General features: G+C 43.5%; 1 long non-coding RNA gene across 1 annotated transcript; it reads left to right on the forward strand.

Annotated features, from left to right (window-relative positions):
* Positions 1-826: 826 nt before the first annotated feature.
* LOC119467450 lies at positions 827-4,221 on the forward strand. The gene is made up of 2 exons (XR_005195989.1): positions 827-1,259; positions 4,002-4,221. It is a non-coding gene; the product is annotated as an uncharacterized LOC119467450 (long non-coding RNA).
* Positions 4,222-7,640: the final 3,419 nt, after the last annotated feature.

Below are 7,640 nucleotides of genomic sequence, written 5' to 3' on the forward strand. Positions count from 1 at the left end.
CGGAAAGCCCTCGACAACTCCTTTTATTACAAATTTCGCTGAATCTGACTTGAATGGACATTCTTCTTCTGAATGAAGACTTTGGCAACGGATGAGTCAGCGTTTCATGTGACTAATTGAATGCCACTTAGCAGACACTGGGGCTCAGAATAACAAAGTCTTGCAATCATCACGCCACTCCAAACTCAAAATCCATTTCGGAGAGCAAGTTGTTGGGGTGTGAGACCCGGCGTCAGGCGCCATTAACGCCGCACATCATCGGCGGCCTAATTACACCATAATTAGATCAGGGATAATTACCTGGATTTCTATTATTATTGCTGAATCTTAGAATCACAATGTTAGAAGGAAATTTCGTTCTCATCAATTTTAACATCCTTATTCAGAGAACATTAAGAGAGATCAGGGAGTGTAAGTGACCTGTCCAAGTTAAGATTGCACAGATACTTAATACTATTTGAATTAATTAGATCACTAAATAATGAGTGTTCTTAATTGGGAACCAATATCGTGACTGTAGAATATCCACATGCACCTATGTATTGGCCTGTGCAGAAAGAACACCAGTGATTTTCAGTTTTTTTCTGGCATGCTCCTGTCATGCACTGTCTGGTTCCTCAAACTGCTATTTATGCACGTATTTCTTTTTTAATCTTGTCCACCTCCATCGCAGGGTAGGCTCACTGAACAGCCGAGCCTCTATTGCATGCTTTTTCTCAGAGTGTCTGTGCAGTGCCTCAATCCTGATGGAAACAAGAATCCTGCATCCAACGCATAGTGAACCCTGTGGTTGTGACATCAGCTCTGGGTCCGAGTCCACTCTGGGGCAGCCTGGCTTCGACATCCCAGGGAATTGCGTCACTCCCATTGGGCAGCTGTGGTGGCCTCTCCCACATGGCCCAGGTCTACAGCTCCATTAAAGGTCACACAGCCCAGACAAAAATAGGACAGAGCAGCGTGTCAACAAGCCAGGCTTTCTCCTTCCTTCCACGTAATAAAAGGTGCCTCAGCTTGTTGAAACACAGTCCATTTCCCCTGGGATAGAACAGGAATGACAGGAATTTTAGGGATGCTGACTTTCAAGGAATACCACATGACAGGCATCAAGATAAACCTGATGAAGAGATCACAAGCCAGAATCTGGGAATCAGCAGCAAAGTGACTCAGCTTCGGGGACAGGCATGTGATGAGGTCATGATGGAGGAGACCCCCTGCAGGGCCAGAGATCCCTGCCCCCTGGGCTGTTCTGTCTCTTTCAGGTGAGAGAGAATACAGGCAGGAAATGGCACTTCCTGGCAGGGCCACCCCCTATTCCTGGGGTACGTGGCATCTTCCAGTGTTGGGTCTGAGACTTTAGTTAAGGCTTTATCTCAAAGACAGCCACATACTGTTTTCTCAGTATGGGGCCTCCCACGAGGCTAAGAACTATAACAATTTTTGCAAATATATCAGTCACTTGCATGGTATTTGAACAGGCTTTTAGTGGAGGGTAGGTAAAGCAATGTCTAAATGAAAACGGGAACTCTTGTTGCTATTTTTAAAGAGATGTCTCCTGAACAGAATCTGCCCAGCTTGCCCAGGAAGGCTAGCCTGGGTCCACTCTCCTCAACCTGCTCCTTTTTGGTAAAAATGTTGAGAGAGGCATATTGTTTTTACGATTGGCCATATGGCTCTAATAAGTTCAGAATCAAGGATACATTTTTTGCCTCATCTACAAAAAGAATAAGAAATTTAAATTACACTTAGATGTTTTAGGTTAAGATTCTCTGTCCCTTTTGCATAAAAATGTTCACCTGAATTTCTTTTGTTTTTTTGAGTTGGAATCTCTCTCTGCTGCCCAGAGGGAGTGCAATGGCGCAGTCTCAGCTCACTGCAACCTCCGCCTCCTAAGTTCAAGCGATTCTCCTGCCTCAGTCTCCCAAGTAGCTGGGACTATAGGCATATGCCACTAAGCCTGGCTAATTTTTTTGTATTTTTAGTAGAGAGGGTTTCACCGTGTTAGCCAGTATGGTCTTGATCTCCTGACCTTGTGATCTGACTGCCTCGGCTTCCCAAAGTGCTGGGATTACAGGCATGAGCCACTGTGCCCAGCCTGAATGTTTTATTATAGGTAAAATCTTTTTTTCAGTAGCAAAATATTTAGGGTGGGGGTGGGCAATATTATCATGGATTTTTTTTTTTAATCTGAAAAAAATAGTTTCACCCTTGCTACCTTGATACTTCAGTCCATGCTAGATAGTTAGAAATGGTCAGTGCAGAAACATCTACTCAGGATGCGTTTGACTTGAGATCTGTCCAGTGAGTCAGTTTTCATGCTGATCATTTTGAACTTTCTCTTTCATATTTAATTCATTTTACTCAAACACGAATATCAATCCTAGCCACTAGGCAAACACAATCTGGTACAGTGTAGACCATGATGATGGAAAATATGTGAATTTTTCAAACGTTGAGCTTTCCCTTGTTATGAGGATTCAATTCATTACGCTGGCAGCCGCCTCCATGGGCTTTCTGGATGGACTGGCCACAGGATGCACGCGTGTCCTGAGGTAGAAGATGGGGAGACTTTGGGGTAGTTACAGAAAAGAAGCCAGCTAGCTTCAACAGATGCATACAGACTTTCAACAACAAGTTAACTCGCTCTGAGACATACCAAGAGCCTCGGGAGGGCTGCAGGAGTAAAATCAGTTACGGGAACACCAAGCGGGACTGGTAGGAATGGCTATGACAGTGCATTTACAGCCACAGTGCATGGGCGCAAACACAGGAAGAGCCCCCACACCTTCACCGGGAAAGACAGGCTCACTCACTGCAGGCGAGCACTGCAGACCAACAGCACCACAGAAGGAAGGCTCCCCTGCTGCACCTGTGATACCTGTGATACGTGTCTTAAAGATACCACCAGAGAAGTGAATACAGCTGTATCACGAGACACTTCTGAGGAGGGAATAAAAAGGGAATATGCATTTTATTTTTGTACATGTAATTTTTTCTTTATTGAAATCCTTGGTGATTTTAAAATATCAAGTTCCTAGGAGGGCGGTTATGTGTGTCTTGGCTCACGCTGCTGCCAGGGGTTCGTGGGCACCGAAGAGCATGTTCAGGTGAAACATCTGAGAACACTGAAGGCTCCAGCCCCAATCATTTTTGTTTTGTGCAACCCACAGTGTTGCCTATAGTCCTTGTTCGCATCTTAAAATGGATAATGACTGGCCTTCCCCTTTATTCATTTTATAGCAAAGATATAATAAATTATTGAAATTGCTGGAACTGTACCACTTAATTTGCACAGGCCAGGGGCAGATGCTAGGTGCTGTAAGTACGCAAGTGTGTTCTTATTGTATTCACATAAAGCATTTGTCATTCTCTGTAAGTACACGTTGGAGGAGACATTGCTGCTAATTCCATATTGAAGTGCATAAGACACCAATGGCCAAGTAACCTCGGCAAAGCAGAGACAGCTGGAGTGGGAAGTCTTCTCTTCTTAGAAGGAACTTGCAAGGAGACAGGTCCAAAATGAAGATGAGGAAGCAGCCTGCATTCCTGAGGGATTTGTTTGCTTTTTTAGTTTTGAATCATGGCTGGTTCTAGAGGTTTCCCTGCTGGAATGGCAGTTTGGGTCTCTCAGATCCGGACGGTTCTCCGAGGCTGATGAGCCTGTGGGTGGCGGCAGCCCTGCGCCCCGGTGCAGGCAGCCGAGGAGCTGGCATCTGACTCTGGGGGTCGGGGCGACGGGTTAGGGGTGAGCCCAGCATCTTCAAGCCCACTGTTGGCCCTTGAAGCTTTTCTTCATCTCATCACAGGGACTTCAATGAGGAAGGTGCCCAAGGCAAAGACGTTGGTCCCCACTCCTGGATCCGGTGTTCGAACACCCACTGTGGTGACATCATCTCCGTGTCTACACAGGGCATGGGGTGTGTGGTTAGAGCTGGAGTTGGGAGGGAACAGAGAGGGAACACTTGTAGCTTCCAGTCCCACACGCTTCTTGTCTCGGTGCCCAGAACCTGCCCTTGGGACAGGATTGAGCAGGTGCCTGTGTGCGCAGAAGCCCTTGTGTGAGAGCCCTTTGGGTACCATGTTTGCAGCACGATCGTCTGAGACCCCTCACAGCCGCTTGGTTCGGCCTCTCCCTCCTCTCTCTCCTGGGGCACATCATCCCTCACCACTGGAAGGAATTACAAGTATTGTGTAAACAATTACAAGTATTCTACAAACAATGAACATGCTGCTTTGGCCCATCTATTTGTAAGAAAAACGTGGGGTTTTATGGCAATGAGTTACAGCTCTGAGCTCCTGGTACCATCACAAATATCCTCAGTGCAAAACATCAAGTTTATGCCTCCTTTCTGTGCTGAAAAGGTAGTGTGTGCAACTCACTGATGGGATTCCCATTGCATTTTCTAAAGATCTGCTCACTGATCATATCAGTGAGATTGCTTTCACCAAGATATACGACATACAAATAAACAGTTGTTTCAAAAGCATCTGGAAGCTAATCGCTGATCATCAAGTGACAAAATGTTAACTGCTTCCCTCCTAATTGTTACTGCACACGGCACACAAACATCTCTCAGTACATTCCCAATTTTATCCTTGACGCCTAACGAAGCACAAACCTCTTTGATAGGCTTATCACATGGCGTAGGTGCCACGGTGCTGGCTTCAGGGGAAATAACTTTATTCAAGGGCTTTGCAGTTTGCGAGGTGCCCTGGGGCACAGTATCCTTTGGGCATCCCAAGGTTCTGATGGTGATGGAGCGATATAACATATATTAGTTTTCCAACACGACATGCTACAGGGACTACTATGCAGGGAGCTAAAGGGCTATTGAGCTGGACACTTGAGCATTGGCTGTATTGAATGATAAATATTGTACCATATTTCTGTTCATCAAAGTAGAAAATTACAATGGAAAACCTTTATTTTTATTTATTTATTTATTATTTATTTATATTTATGGACGGGGTTTCACCACGCTGGTCAGGCTGGTCTTGAACTCCCGACCTCAGGTGATCCGCCTGCCTTGGCCTCCAAAGTGCTTGGATTACAGGCGTGAGCCACCACGCCCGGCCAGAAAACCTTTAATAATGTCAATCTTGGGGGCTAGAAGTACATATATGGCTCCTTATGAAAGCAGGGGTGGTGACTGAATAGAATTATTTTATTTTTAGAGAACTATGGTTTTCTTTTTGTTTTTTCTTCCTTTTTAATATTTTACATAAAAATCCAAGTAATAGTATTCCACTGTATTGCCTTACAGAAGCAAATTGTGAAAAGTCAGAACATTTATGTATTTTCATCTAAAAATGAATATTTTAGTCAGCACCCGATGCAACAAAAGCGTATTAAAATGGCATGTCAACCCCACACCATTGCTGATGTAGCCACATGGAACCTAATGTATTGATAGATTATGCATTTGCTCAGCAAGTCTTAACGGAGGTGCTTGGATGACCTGACAGAGCTCCGCCCTAAGCACTGGTCCTCCAAGGCTTGTTCGTGTCATGATTTGGACATCAAAAGAGAAGGCCGTCCCAGGAAACCAGAGACATTGAGGCTTTACATGTCCACCTCAAAGCCTAGATGTCGACTGCCTGCTGGAAACGGTGGTGTGGGAAGTGTGAGGGGGGAGAAGGCGTCTGAAGGAGCTCAGACTTCATGCCGTGTACTCTAAAGATGAACTTTAGAAATTGCACATCAGTAGTTACAGCAGAAGGAGCGGTAGGAACTGAGAACATCTCACACGGCTTAATGTGACTGATACACACCAGTTCAAGCTTGTGTCCTGCACAGTAAACCTGATTTGCTGATCTCTGACGGCCCAAAGCAGAGCACCGCTGCTCGGCAGCCTCTGATGTCCCCGAGGAAGGAAGAACGCCATTGGTGACATCTGCTTCCAGCAGGCCAGGCTCAAGAGATTCCTGGCCCCAAGCGCAGATCCAAGTCCAGACGCTTGTAGGAAGCCTGCTCCCTGCTGCTGGGAAATCCCAAACTTAATTTTGCAGGCCTCTGAGATTTAGATAAGAGGTTGTTTATTTAAAGGCGTATCCTCAAGTCTGTACTCTGATCGGCACTACGAATATTTGACCAGACAACGATATGCCATGTTTAAGTTGTAGTTAAATACTATGAAATCCATATTTATTTTAGTTTATTCCTTCCATCTGTTAATACAGTGATGCAACAGGAAGATTCCTTCTTAAAAGGATAAAATATCTTTGAATTAATTTTTATTACTTTAAGTCCACTTTAATGGAAACAATACCTTATTTAATGCTGTAAGTTATTCTTTATAAAAATATTCTTTTCTTCATTTTCAAGCAATTGATATTACCCACAAAGAGAGTTCATGTTAAACTTTTATTCCAAGAAATGAGCTGAAGGGTTATTTAATTAATTTCAGTTGTTTGCTGTTATGTACTCTGTGCCTCTGTTTCTAAATCATAATTGCTGCCTACAGATAGAAATATTTATTATGAGCTAAGCAATGAGCTGCACAATGTGACCATTTTGATTGTATGTATCTTTTGGAAATGAATGGGATATACTGCCTAATTTGGAGGAAAGCTTGCTGATTCAATTCTAATAATAGGGACTAGGCAGGCACTAGGAATAATAGTCTATGATAAATACAGAAGAAGTAAGAATTTTAAAATCATTGTAATTAAGTTAGTCTTAGTCATTTTAAAAAGGATGCCACTGACATCAATTTCTAGTTTGGTGATCATGTCAAAGCAATTTCCTGTGTCATTGTTGATCTCTTTAGAAAAATGTAGAAAAAAATGATTTCAGCATATAGTTTCAAGGGTGAATTATTTCCTTAATATTTTTGTCTTTTGGCCGGGTGAGATGGTTCACATCTGTAATCTCATCACTTTGGGAGGCAGAGGCAGGCAGATCACCTGAGGTCAGGAGTTTGAGACCAGCCTGGCCAACAGGGTGAATCCCAGTCTCTACCAAAAATACAAAAATTAGCCGGGCAAGGTGGCGTGTGCCTGTAATCCCAGCTACTCGGGAGGCTGAGGCAGGAGAATCGCTTGAATCTGGGAGGCAGAGGTTGCAGTGAGCAGAGGCAGCACCATTGCACTCCAGCCTGGGCAACAAAAGCAAAACTCCATCTCAAAAAATATGTGTGTGCGTGTGTGTGTGTGTGTGTGTGTGTGTGTGTGTGTTTCTGTGTGTGTGGTGTCTTTTATTTTTTACCCAACATTAATTTAAGCATCCACATTTTAATATGTCAGACAGAATATTGAATGCTTTTAGTTTTTTTCACTTCCCTAGCCCCTACATAAGGAAAAATATCTGCTTTTTGTAATATCTTTATATGTTCAGGGTAAAATAATTATTTAGTTCCAATCATCTTTGTACACAGAGATTTATATGTTGTCAAGTTGAATTCCTGCTTCATCTGGAGGGCTGTGCAGTGTATCTGACAGAGGATTTTCCGGAGGCCAGAAAATCAAGTTGGAGGGATTATTGGTGTTTTGGTAGATTGCTACCTGTTTTCAGTCAGACCATTGCCACTTTTCCCCCCATCTGGATACTTCAGGTAAATTGCTAAATTTCAGGTAAATTGCTAAAATTATGTTACATAAGACCTTTTCTACCAGGAAATCAGTAGATTTAATTAAATAGGGAT

This window comes from Cebus imitator, unplaced genomic scaffold (genome assembly GCF_001604975.1).
Source record: "Cebus imitator isolate Cc_AM_T3 unplaced genomic scaffold, Cebus_imitator-1.0 Scaffold291, whole genome shotgun sequence".
Taxonomy (NCBI): domain Eukaryota; kingdom Metazoa; phylum Chordata; class Mammalia; order Primates; family Cebidae; genus Cebus; species Cebus imitator.